At 44.5% G+C, this 13,749-nt stretch overlaps 1 protein-coding gene across 1 annotated transcript in view; it reads left to right on the forward strand.

The window, feature by feature from the left end:
- Pez (protein tyrosine phosphatase non-receptor pez) overlaps positions 1-13,749 on the forward strand; it is a 31,637-nt gene that overhangs the window by 12,675 nt on the left and 5,213 nt on the right. The gene's annotated exons all lie outside the window — the stretch shown is intronic.

Consider the following 13,749-nt stretch of genomic DNA (forward strand, 5'->3'; position numbering starts at 1 on the left):
TGTCACTTGTGCCGCGAGACGGCACTCTGGATGAGTGACGCGTGACGTGGAATGTTGTTTGGGACGTGGGACAGCATTCTGTGTGATGTGCAACGTGACGCGTTACAGCCCCATGACCTGTTAAAGCACCTGTAAAAGCTCCCTGACCTGTAAAAGCACCTGTTACAGCTCCCTGACCTGTTAAAGCACCTGTAAAAGCTCCCTGACCTGTAAAAGCACCTGTTACAGCTCCCTGACCTATTAAAGCACCTGTAAAAGCTCCCTGACCTGTTAAAGCATCTGTTATAGCTTCCTGACCTGTTAAAGCATCTGTTATAGCTCCCTAACCTGATAAAACACCTGTTTCAGCTTCCTGACCTGTAAAAGCTTCCTGACTTAAAAAAGCACCTGTAAAAGCTTCCTGGCCTGTTAAAGCACCTGTAACAGCTTTTTGACCTGTTAAAGCACCTGTAAAAGCTCCCTGACCTGTTACAGCATCTGTAAAAGCTCCCTGACCTGTTACAGCACCTGTAAAAGCTTCCTGACTTGTTAAAGCACCTGCAAAAGCTCGGTGACCTGTTAAAGCACCTGTAAAAGCTCCCTGACCTGTAAAAGCACCTGTAAAAGCTCCCTGACCTGTTAAAGCACCTGTAAAAGCTCGCTGACCTGTTAAAGCATCTGTTATAGCTCCCTAACCTGATAAAACACCTGTTTCAGCTTCCTGACCTGTAAAAGCTTCCTGACTTAAAAAAGCACCTGTAAAAGCTTCCTGGCCTGTTAAAGCACCTGTAAAAGCTCCCTGACCTGTTACAGCACCTGTAAAAGCTTCCTGACTTAAAAAAGCACCTGTAAAAGCTTCCTGGCCTGTTAAAGCACCTGTAACAGCTTTCTGACCTGTTAAAGCACCTGTAAAAGCTCCCTGACCTGTTACAGCATCTGTAAAAGCTCCCTGACCTGTTACAGCACCTGTAAAAGCTTCCTGATCTGTAAAAACACCTGTAACCGCTTTCTGACCTGTAAAAGCTTTCTGACCTGTTAAAGCATCTGTTATAGCTTCCTGACCTGTTAAAGCAACTGTTATAGCTCCCTAACCTGATAAAACACCTGTTTCAGCTTCCTGACCTGTAAAAGCACCTGTAAAAGCTTCCTGACCTGTTAAAGCACCTGTATAAGCTCCCTGACCTGTTAAAGCACCTGTAAAAGCTCCAATACCTGTTAAAGCACCTGTAAAAGCTCCCTGACCTGTTAAAGCATCTGTTATAGCTTCCTGACCTGTTAAAGCACCTGTTACAGCTTCCTGACCTGTTAAAGCCCCTGTAAAAGCTTCGTTACCTGTTAAAGCACCTGTAAAAGCTCCCTGACCTGTTATGGCACCTGTAAAAGCTCCCTGACCTGTTACAGCACCTGTAAAAGCTCCCTGACCTGTTACAGCACCTGTAAAAGCTCCCTGACAGCACCTGTAAAAACTTTCTGATCTGTAAAAGCACCTGTAACCGCTTTCTGACCTGTTAAAGCACCTGTAAAAGCTTCCTGACCTGTTAAAGCATCTGTTATAGCTTCCTGACCTGTTAAAGCATCTGTTATAGCTTCCTGACCTGTTAAAGCATCTGTTATAGCTCCCTAACCTGATAAAACACCTGTTTCAGCTTCCTGACCTGTAAAAGCACCTGTAAAAGCTCCCTGACCTGTAAAAGCACCTGTAAAAGCTTCCTGATCTGTAAAAGCACCTGTAACCGCTTTCTGACCTGTAAAAGCACCTGTAAAAGCTTTCTGACCTGTTAAAGCATCTGTTATAGCTTCCTGACCTGTTAAAGCATCAGTTATAGCTTCCTGACCTGTTAAAACATCTGTTATAGCTCCCTAACCTGATAAAACACCTGTTTCAGCTTCCTGACCTGTAAAAGCACCTGTAAAAGCTTCCTGACCTGTTAAAGCACCTGTATAAGCTCCCTGTCCTGTTAAAGCACCTGTAAAAGCTCCGTTACCTGTTAAAGCACCTGTAAAAGCTCTCTGACCTGTTACAGCACCTGTAAAAGCTCCCTGACCTGTTACAGCACCTGTAAAAGCTTTCTGATCTGTAAAAGCACCTGTAACCGCTTTCTGACCTGTTAAAGCACCTGTAAAAGCTCCAATACCTGTTAAAGCACCTGTAAAAGCTCCCTGACCTGTTAAAGCATCTGTTATAGCTTCCTGACCTGTTAAAGCACCTGTTACAGCTTCCTGACCTGTTAAAGCCCCTGTAAAAGCTCCGTTACCTGTTAAAGCACCTGTAAAAGCTCCCTGACCTGTTATGGCACCTGTAAAAGCTCCCTGACCTGTTACAGCACCTGTAAAAGCTCCCTGACCTGTTACAGCACCTGTAAAAGCTCCCTGACCTGTTACAGCACCTGTAAAAGCTTTCTGATCTGTAAAAGCACCTGTAACCGCTTTCTGACCTGTTAAAGCACCTGTAAAAGCTTCCTGACATGTTAAAGCATCTGTTATAGCTCCCTAACCTGATAAAACACCTGTTTCAGCTTCCTGACCTGTAAAAGCACCTGTAAAAGCTCCCTGACCTGTTAAAGCACCTGTAAAAGCTCCGTAACCTGTTAAAGCACCTGTAAAAGCTCCCTGACCTGTTAAAGCATCTGTTATAGCTTCCTGACCTGTTAAGCACCTGTTACAGCTTCCTGACCTGTTAAAGCACCTGTAAAAGCTCTGTTACCTATTAAAGCACCTGTAAAAGCTCCCTAACCTGTTACAGCACCTGTAAAAGCTCCCTGACCTGTTACAGCACCTGTAAAAGCTCCCTGACCTGTTACAGCACCTGTAAAAGCTCCCTGACCTGTTAAAGCACCTGCAAAAGCTCGCTGACCTGTTAAAGCACTCGTTAAAGCTCCCTGACCTGTTAAAGCACCTGTAAAAGCTCCGGTACCTGTTAAAGCACCTGTAAAAGCTCCCTGACCTGTTAGAGCATCTGTTATAGCTTCCTGACCTCTTAAAGCACCTGTTACAGCTTCCTGACCTGTTGAAGCACCTGTAAAAGCTCCGTTACCTGTTAAAGCACCTGTCAAAGCTCCCTAACCTGTAAAAGCATCTGTTATAGCTCCCTAACCTCATAAAACACCTGTTTCAGCTTCCTGACCTGTAAAAGCACCTGTAAAAGCTTCCTGACCTGTAAAAGCACCTGTAAAAGCTCCCTAAGCTGTAAAAGCATCTGTTATAGCTCCCTAACCTGATAAAGCACCTGTTACAGCTTCCTGACCTGTAAAAGCACCTGTAAAAGCTTCCTGACCTGTTAGAGCATCTGATATAGCTTCCTGACCTCTTAAAGCACCTGTAAAAGCTTCCTGACCTGTTAAAGCACCTGTATAAGCTCCCTCACCTGTTAAAGCACCTGTAAAAGCTCCGTTACCTGTTAAAGCACCTGTAAAAGCTCCCTGACCTGTTAAAGCATCTGTTATAGCTTCCTGACCTGTTAAAGCACCTGTAAAAGCTCCGTTACCTGTTAAAGCACCTGTCAAAGCTCCCTAACCTGTAAAAGCATCTGTTATAGCTCCCTAACCTGATAAAACACCTGTTTCAGCTTCCTGACCTGTAAAAGCACCTGTAAAAGCTTCCTGACCTGTTAAAGCACCTGTATAAGCTCCCTGACCTGTTAAAGCACCTGTAAAAGCTCCCTGACCTGTTACAGCACCTGTAAAAGCTCCCTGACCTGTTACAGCACCTGTAAAAGCTCCCTGACCTGTTACAGCACCTGTAAAAGCTTCCTGACCTGTAAAAGCACCTGTAAAAGCTCCCTAACCTGTAAAAGCATCTGTTATAGCTCCCTAACCTGATAAAGCACCTGTTACAGCTTCCTGACCTGTAAAAGCACCTGTAAAAGCTTCCTGACCTGTTAAAGCACCTGTAAAAGCTCCCTGACCTGTTAGAGCATCTGTTATAGCTTCCTGACCTCTTAAAGCACCTGCAAAAGCTTCCTGACCTGTTAAAGCACCTGTATAAGCTCCCTGACCTGTAAAAGCATCTGTTATAGCTCCCTAACCTGATAAAGCACCTGTTACAGCTTCCTGACCTGTAAAAGCACCTGTAAAAGCTTCCTGACCTGTTAAAGCACCTGTAAAAGCTCCCTGACCTGTTAGAGCATCTGTTATAGCTTCCTGACCTCTTAAAGCACCTGCAAAAGCTTCCTGACCTGTTAAAGCATCTGTTATAGCTCCCTAACCTGATAAAACACCTGTTTCAGCTTCCTGACCTGTAAAAGCACCTGTAAAAGCTTCCTGACCTGTTAAAGCACCTGTATAAGCTCCCTGACCTGTTAAAGCACCTGTAAAAGCTCCCTGACCTGTTACAGCACCTGTAAAAGCTCCCTGACCTGTTACAGCACCTGTAAAAGCTCCCTGACCTGTTACAGCACCTGTAAAAGCTTCCTGACCTGTAAAAGCACCTGTAAAAGCTCCCTAACCTGTAAAAGCATCTGTTATAGCTCCCTAACCTGATAAAGCACCTGTTACAGCTTCCTGACCTGTAAAAGCACCTGTAAAAGCTTCCTGACCTGTTAAAGCACCTGTAAAAGCTCCCTGACCTGTTAGAGCATCTGTTATAGCTTCCTGACCTCTTAAAGCACCTGCAAAAGCTTCCTGACCTGTAAAAGCACCTGTAAAAGCTCCCTAACCTGTAAAAGCATCTGTTATAGCTCCCTAACCTGATAAAGCACCTGTTACAGCTTCCTGACCTGTAAAAGCACCTGTAAAAGCTTCCTGACCTGTTAAAGCACCTGTAAAAGCTCCCTGACCTGTTAGAGCATCTGTTATAGCTTCCTGACCTCTTAAAGCACCTGCAAAAGCTTCCTGACCTGTTAAAGCACCTGTATAAGCTCCCTGACCTGTTAAAGCACCTGTAAAAGCTCCGTTACCTGTTAAAGCACCTGTAAAAGCTCCCTGACCTGTTAAAGCATCTGTTATAGCTTCCTGACCTGTTAAAGCACCTGTTACAGCTTCCTGGCCTGTTAAAGCACCTGTTAAAGCTCCGTTACCTATTAAAGCACCTGTAAAAGCTCCCTGACCTGTTACAGCACCTGTAAAAGCTCCCTGACCTGTTACAGCACCTGTAAAAGCTCCCTGACCTGTTAAAGCACCTGTAAAAGCTCCCTGACCTGTTAAAGCACCTGCAAAAGCTCGCTGACCTGTTAAAGCACCTGTTAAAGCTCCCTGACCTGTTAAAGCACCTGTAAAAGCTCCGGTACCTGTTAAAGCACCTGTAAAAGCTCCCTGACCTGTTAGAGCATCTGTTATAGCTTCCTGACCTCTTAAAGCACCTGTTACAGCTTCCTGACCTGTTGAAGCACCTGTTAAAGCTCCGTTACCTGTTAAAGCACCTGTCAAAGCTCCCTAACCTGTAAAAGCATCTGTTATAGCTCCCTAACCTCATAAAACACCTGTTTCAGCTTCCTGACCTGTAAAAGCACCTGTAAAAGCTTCCTGACCTGTAAAAGCACCTGTAAAAGCTCCCTAACCTGTAAAAGCATCTGTTATAGCTCCCTAACCTGATAAAGCACCTGTTTCAGCTTCCTGACCTGTAAAAGCACCTGTTAAAGCTTCCAGGGGCCTTAGACAAAGTAACAATTACAAAACGATAACGAAGTTAGAAATCGCAAAAATGTATGGGATTGACATTAGATAGACCACGTGATCTAACGCGGCGTATGTCAATCCCATACATTTTTGCGATTTCTAACTTCGTTATCGTTTTGTAATTGTTACTTTGTCTACTGGGCCTGACCTGTTAAAGCACCTGTAAAAGCTCCCTGACCTGTTAGAGCATCTGTTATAGCTTCCTGACCTCTTAAAGCACCTGTAAAAGCTTTCTGACCTGTTAAAGCATCTGTTATAGCTTCCTGACCTGTTAAAGCATCTGTTATAGCTCCCTAACCTGATAAAACACCTGTTTCAGCTTCCTGACCTGTTAAAGCACCTGTAAAAGCTCCGTTACCTGTCAAAGCACCTGCAAAAGCTCCCTGACCTGTTAAAGCACCTGTTACAGCTTCCTGACCTGTTAAAGCACCTGTAAAAGCTCCGTTACCTGTTAAAGCACCGTTACCTGTTAAAGCACCTGTAAAAGCTCCCTGACTTGTTAAAGCACCTGTAAAAGCTCCCTGACCTGTTACAGCACCTGTAAAAGCTGCCTGACCTGTTACAGCACCTGCAAAAGCTCGCTGACCTGTTAAAGCACCTGTAAAAGCTCCCTGACCTGTTAAAGCATCTGTTATAGCTCCCTAACCTGATAAAGCACCTGTTACAGCTTCCTGACCTGTAAAAGCACCTGTTAAAGCTTCCTGACCTGTTAAAGCACCTGTAAAAGCTCCCTGACCTGTTAGAGCATCTGTTATAGCTCCCTAACCTCATAAAACACCTGTTTCAGCTTCCTGACCTGTAAAAGCACCTGTAAAAGCTTCCTGACCTCTTAAAGCACCTGTAAAAGCTTTCTGACCTGTTAAAGCATCTGTTATAGCTTCCTGACCTGTTAAAGCATCTGTTATAGCTCCCTAACCTGATAAAACACCTGTTTCAGCTTCCTGACCTGTTAAAGCACCTGTAAAATCTCCGTTACCTGTCAAAGCACCTGCAAAAGCTCCCTGACCTGTTAAAGCACCTGTTACAGCTTCCTGACCTGTTAAAGCACCTGTAAAAGCTCCGTTACCTGTAAAAGCTCCGTTACCTGTAAAAGCTCCGTTACCTTTTAAAGCACCTGTAAAAGCTCCCTGACTTGTTAAAGCACCTGTAAAAGCTCCCTGACCTGTTACAGCACCTGTAAAAGCTACCTGACCTGTTACAGCACCTGCAAAAGCTCGCTGACCTGTTAAAGCACCTGTAAAAGCTCCCTGACCTGTTAAAGCATCTGTTATAGCTTCCTGACCTGTTAAAGCACCTGTAAAAGCTCCCTGACCTGTTAAAGCACCTGTTATAGCTTCCTGACCTGTTAAAGCACCTGTAAAAGCTCCCTGACCTGTTAAAGCACCTGTAAAAGCTCCGTTACCTGTTAAAGCACCTGCAAAAGCTCGCTGACCTGTTAAAGCACCTGTTTAAGCTCCCTGACCTGTTAAAGCACCTGTAAAAGCTCCGGTACCTGTTAAAGCACCTGTAAAAGCTCCCTGACCTGTTAGAGCATCTGTTATAGCTTCCTGACCTCTTAAAGCACCTGTTACAGCTTCCTGACCTGTTGAAGCACCTGTAAAAGCTCCGTTACCTGTTAAAGCACCTGTCAAAGCTCCCTAACCTGTAAAAGCATCTGCTATAGCTCCCTAACCTCATAAAACACCTGTTTTAGCTTCCTGACCTGTAAAAGCACCTGTAAAAGCTTCCTGACCTGTAAAAGCACCTGTAAAAGCTCCCTAACCTGTAAAAGCATCTGTTATAGCTCCCTAACCTGATAAAGCACCTGTTACAGCTTCCTGACCTGTAAAAGCACCTGTTAAAGCTTCCTGACCTGTTAAAGCACCTGTAAAAGCTCCCTGACCTGTTAGAGCATCTGTTATAGCTTCCTGACCTCTTAAAGCACCTGTAAAAGCTTTCTGACCTGTTAAAGCATCTGTTATAGCTTCCTGACCTGTTAAAGCATCTGTTATAGCTCCCTAACCTGTTAAAGCACCTGTAACAGTATTCTGACCTGTTAAAGCACCTGTAAAAGCTCCCTGACCTGTTAAAGCACCTGTAAAAGCTTCCTGGCCTGTTAAAGCACCTGTAACAGCTTTCTGACCTGTTAAAGCACCTGTAACAGCTTTCTGACCTGTTAAAGCACCTGTAAAAACTCCCTGACCTGTTACAGCATCTGTAAAAGCTCCCTGACCTGTTACAGCACCTGTTACAGCTTCCTGACCTGTAAAAGCACCTATAAAAGCTTCCTGGCCTGTTAAAGCACCTGTAACAGCTTTCTGACCTGTTACAGCATCTGTAAAAGCTCCCTGACCTGTTACAGCACCTGTAAAAGCTCCGTTACCTGTTAAAGCACCTGTCAAAGCTTCCTGACCTGTAAAAGCTCCCTAACCTGTAAAAGCATCTGTTATAGCTCCCTAACCTGATAAAGCACCTGTTACAGCTTCCTGACCTGTAAAAGCACCTGTTAAAGCTTCCTGACCTGTTAAAGCACCTGTAAAAGCTCCCTGACCTGTTAAAGCATCTGTTATAGCTTCCTGACCTGTTAAAGCATCTGTTATAGCTCCCTAACCTGATAAAACACCTGTTTCAGCTTCCTGACCTGTAAAAGCACCTGTAAAAGCTCCCTGACCTGTAAAAGCACCTGTAAAAGCTTCCTGATCTGTAAAAGCACCTGTAACCGCTTTCTGACCTGTAAAAGCACCTGTAAAAGCTTTCTGACCTGTTAAAGCATCTGTTATAGCTTCCTGACCTGTTAAAGCATCTGTTATAGCTTCCCGACCTGTTAAAACATCTGTTATAGCTCCCTAACCTGATAAAACACCTGTTTCAGCTTCCTGACCTGTAAAAGCACCTGTAAAAGCTTCCTGACCTGTTAAAGCACCTGTATAAGCTCCCTGTCCTGTTAAAGCACCTGTAAAAGCTCCGTTACCTGTTAAAGCACCTGTAAAAGCTCCCTGACCTGTTACAGCACCTGTAAAAGCTCCCTGACCTGTTACAGCACCTGTAAAAGCTTTCTGATCTGTAAAAGCACCTGTAACCGCTTTCTGACCTGTTAAAGCACCTGTAAAAGCTCCAATACCTGTTAAAGCACCTGTAAAAGCTCCCTGACCTGTTAAAGCATCTGTTATAGCTTCCTGACCTGTTAAAGCACCTGTTACAGCTTCCTGACCTGTTAAAGCCCCTGTAAAAGCTCCGTTACCTGTTACAGCACCTGTAAAAGCTCCCTGACCTGTTACAGCACCTGTAAAAGCTCCCTGACCTGTTACAGCACCTGTAAAAGCTCCCTGACCTGTTACAGCACCTGTAAAAGCTCCCTGACCTGTTAAAGCACCTGCAAAAGCTCGCTGACCTGTTAAAGCACTCGTTAAAGCTCCCTGACCTGTTAAAGCACCTGTAAAAGCTCCGGTACCTGTTAAAGCACCTGTAAAAGCTCCCTGACCTGTTAGAGCATCTGTTATAGCTTCCTGACCTCTTAAAGCACCTGTTACAGCTTCCTGACCTGTTGAAGCACCTGTAAAAGCTCCGTTACCTGTTAAAGCACCTGTCAAAGCTCCCTTACCTGTAAAAGCATCTGTTACAGCTCCCTAACCTCATAAAACACCTGTTTCAGCTTCCTGACCTGTAAAAGCACCTGTAAAAGCTTCCTGACCTGTAAAAGCACCTGTAAAAGCATCTGTTATAGCTCCCTAACCTGATAAAGCACCTGTTACAGCTTCCTGACCTGTAAAAGCACCTGTTAAAGCTTCCTGACCTGTTAAAGCACCTGTAAAAGCTCCCTGACCTGTTAGAGCATCTGTTATAGCTTCCTGACCTCTTAAAGCACCTGTAAAAGCTTTCTGACCTGTTAAAGCATCTGTTATAGCTTCCTGACCTGTTAAAGCATCTGTTATAGCTCCCTAACCTGTTAAAGCACCTGTAACAGTATTCTGACCTGTTAAAGCACCTGTAAAAGCTCCCTGACCTGTTAAAGCACCTGTAAAAGCTTCCTGGCCAGTTAAAGCACCTGTAACAGCTTTCTGACCTGTTAAAGCACCTGTAACAGCTTTCTGACCTGTTAAAGCACCTGTTAAAACTCCCTGACCTGTTACAGCATCTGTAAAAGCTCCCTGACCTGTTACAGCACCTGTAAAAGCTCCGTTACCTGTTAAAGCACCTGTCAAAGCTTCCTGACCTGTAAAAGCACCTGTAAAAGCTCCCTGACCTGTTAAAGCACTTGTAAAAGCTCCCTGACCTGTTAAAGCATCTGTTATAGCTTCCTGACCTGTTAAAGCATCTGTTATAGCTCCCTAACCTGATAAAACACCTGTTTCAGCTTCCTGACCTGTAAAAGCTCCGGTACCTGTTAAAGCACCTGTAAAAGCTCCCTGACCTGTTAGAGCATCTGTTATAGCTTCCTGACCTCTTAAAGCACCTGTTACAGCTTCCTGACCTGTTGAAGCACCTGTAAAAGCTCCGTTACCTGTTAAAGCACCTGTCAAAGCTCCCTAACCTGTAAAAGCATCTGTTACAGCTCCCTAACCTCATAAAACACCTGTTTCAGCTTCCTGACCTGTAAAAGCACCTGTAAAAACTTCCTGACCTGTAAAAGCACCTGTAAAAGCTCCCTAACCTGTAAAAGCATCTGTTATAGCTCCCTAACCTGATAAAGCACCTGTTACAGCTTCCTGACCTGTAAAAGCACCTGTTAAAGCTTCCTGACCTGTTAAAGCACCTGTAAAAGCTCCCTGACCTGTTAGAGCATCTGTTATAGCTTCCTGACCTCTTAAAGCACCTGTAAAAGCTTTCTGACCTGTTAAAGCATCTGTTATAGCTTCCTGACCTGTTAAAGCATCTGTTATAGCTCCCTAACCTGTTAAAGCACCTGTAACAGTATTCTGACCTGTTAAAGCACCTGTAAAAGCTCCCTGACCTGTTAAAGCACCTGTAAAAGCTTCCTGGCCAGTTAAAGCACCTGTAACAGCTTTCTGACCTGTTAAAGCACCTGTAACAGCTTTTTGACCTGTTAAAGCACCTGTTAAAACTCCCTGACCTGTTACAGCATCTGTAAAAGCTCCCTGACCTGTTACAGCACCTGTAAAAGCTCCGTTACCTGTTAAAGCACCTGTCAAAGCTTCCTGACCTGTAAAAGCACCTGTAAAAGCTCCCTGACCTGTTAAAGCACCTGTAAAAGCTCCCTGACCTGTTAAAGCATCTGTTATAGCTTCCTGACCTGTTAAAGCATCTGTTATAGCTCCCTAACCTGATAAAACACCTGTTTCAGCTTCCTGACCTGTAAAAGCACCTGTAAAAGCTCCCTGACCTGTTACAGCACCTGTAAAAGCTCCCTGACCTGTTACAGCACCTGTAAAAGCTCCCTGACCTGTTAAAGCACCTGTAAAAGCTCCCTGACCTGTTAAAGCACCTGCAAAAGCTCGCTGACCTGTTAAAGCACCTGCAAAAGCTCGCTGACCTGTTAAAGCACCTGTTAAAGCTCCCTGACCTGTTAAAGCACCTGTAAAAGCTCCGGTACCTGTTAAAGCACCTGTAAAAGCTTCCTGACCTGTAAAAGCACCTGTAAAAGCTCCCTAACCTGTAAAAGCATCTGTTATAGCTCCCTAACCTGATAAAGCACCTGTTACAGCTTCCTGACCTGTAAAAGCACCTGTTAAAGCTTCCTGACCTGTTAAAGCACCTGTAAAAGCTCCCTGACCTGTTAGAGCATCTGTTATAGCTTCCTGACCTCTTAAAGCACCTGTAAAAGCTTTCTGACCTGTTAAAGCATCTGTTATAGCTTCCTGACCTGTTAAAGCATCTGTTATAGCTCCCTAACCTGTTAAAGCACCTGTAACAGTATTCTGACCTGTTAAAGCACCTGTAAAAGCTCCCTGACCTGTTAAAGCACCTGTAAAAGCTTCCTGGCCAGTTAAAGCACCTGTAACAGCTTTCTGACCTGTTAAAGCACCTGTAACAGCTTTCTGACCTGTTAAAGCACCTGTTAAAACTCCCTGACCTGTTACAGCATCTGTTATAGCTCCCTAACCTCATAAAACACCTGTTTCAGCTTCCTGACCTGTAAAAGCACCTGTAAAAGCTTCCTGACCTGTAAAAGCACCTGTAAAAGCTCCCTAACCTGTAAAAGCATCTGTTATAGCTCCCTAACCTGATAAAGCACCTGTTTCAGCTTCCTGACCTGTAAAAGCACCTGTTAAAGCTTCCTGACCTGTTAAAGCACCTGTAAAAGCTCCCTGACCTGTTAGAGCATCTGTTATAGCTTCCTGACCTCTTAAAGCACCTGTAAAAGCTTTCTGACCTGTTAAAGCATCTGTTATAGCTTCCTGACCTGTTAAAGCATCTGTTATAGCTCCCTAACCTGATAAAACACCTGTTTCAGCTTCCTGACCTGTTAAAGCACCTGTAAAAGCTCCGTTACCTGTCAAAGCACCTGCAAAAGCTCCCTGACCTGTTAAAGCACCTGTTACAGCTTCCTGACCTGTTAAAGCACCTGTAAAAGCTCCGTTACCTGTTAAAGCACCGTTACCTGTTAAAGCACCTGTAAAAGCTCCCTGACTTGTTAAAGCACCTGTAAAAGCTCCCTGACCTGTTACAGCACCTGTAAAAGCTGCCTGACCTGTTACAGCACCTGCAAAAGCTCGCTGACCTGTTAAAGCACCTGTAAAAGCTCCCTGACCTGTTAGAGCATCTGTTATAGCTTCCTGACCTCTTAAAGCACCTGTAAAAGCTTTCTGACCTGTTAAAGCATCTGTTATAGCTTCCTGACCTGTTAAAGCATCTGTTATAGCTCCCTAACCTGTTAAAGCACCTGTAACAGTATTCTGACCTGTTAAAGCACCTGTAAAAGCTCCCTGACCTGTTAAAGCACCTGTAAAAGCTTCCTGGCCTGTTAAAGCACCTGTAACAGCTTTCTGACCTGTTAAAGCACCTGTAACAGCTTTCTGACCTGTTAAAGCACCTGTAAAAACTCCCTGACCTGTTACAGCATCTGTAAAAGCTCCCTGACCTGTTACAGCACCTGTAAAAGCTCCGTTACCTGTTAAAGCACCTGTAAAAGCTTCCTGGCCTGTTAAAGCACCTGTTACAGCTTTCTGACCTGTTAAAGCACCTGTAACAGCTTTCTGACCTGTTACAGCATCTGTAAAAGCTCCCTGACCTGTTACAGCACCTGTAAAAGCTCCGTTACCTGTAAAAGCACCTGTCAAAGCTTCCTGACCTGTAAAAGCACCTGTAAAAGCTCCCTAACCTGTAAAAGCATCTGTTATAGCTCCCTAACCTGATAAAGCACCTGTTACAGCTTCCTGACCTGTAAAAGCACCTGTTAAAGCTTCCTGACCTGTTAAAGCACCTGTAAAAGCTCCCTGACCTGTTAAAGCATCTGTTATAGCTTCCTGACCTGTTAAAGCATCTGTTATAGCTCCCTAACCTGATAAAACACCTGTTTCAGCTTCCTGACCTGTAAAAGCACCTGTAAAAGCTCCCTGACCTGTAAAAGCACCTGTAAAAGCTTCCTGATCTGTAAAAGCACCTGTAACCGCTTTCTGACCTGTAAAAGCACCTGTAAAAGCTTTCTGACCTGTTAAAGCATCTGTTATAGCTTCCTGACCTGTTAAAGCATCTGTTATAGCTTCCCGACCTGTTAAAACATCTGTTATAGCTCCCTAACCTGATAAAACACCTGTTTCAGCTTCTTGACCTGTAAAAGCACCTGTAAAAGCTTCCTGACCTGTTAAAGCACCTGTATAAGCTCCCTGTCCTGTTATAGCACCTGTAAAAGCTCCGTTACCTGTTAAAGCACCTGTAAAAGCTCCCTGACCTGTTACAGCACCTGTAAAAGCTCCCTGACCTGTTACAGCACCTGTAAAAGCTTTCTGATCTGTAAAAGCACCTGTAACCGCTTTCTGACCTGTTAAAGCACCTGTAAAAGCTCCAATACCTGTTAAAGCACCTGTAAAAGCTCCCTGACCTGTTAAAGCATCTGTTATAGCTTCCTGACCTGTTAAAGCACCTGTTACAGCTTCCTGACCTGTTAAAGCCCCTGTAAAAGCTCCGTTACCTGTTACAGCACCTGTAAAAGCTCCCTGACCTGTTACAGCACCTGTAAAAGCTCCCTGACCTGTTACAGCACCTGTAAAAGCTCCCTGAC

This window comes from Colias philodice, chromosome 14, assembly GCF_061535455.1.
Source record: "Colias philodice isolate Cphi_HAF_F1 chromosome 14, ilColPhil1 Martin Lab GWU primary, whole genome shotgun sequence".
Taxonomy (NCBI): domain Eukaryota; kingdom Metazoa; phylum Arthropoda; class Insecta; order Lepidoptera; family Pieridae; genus Colias; species Colias philodice.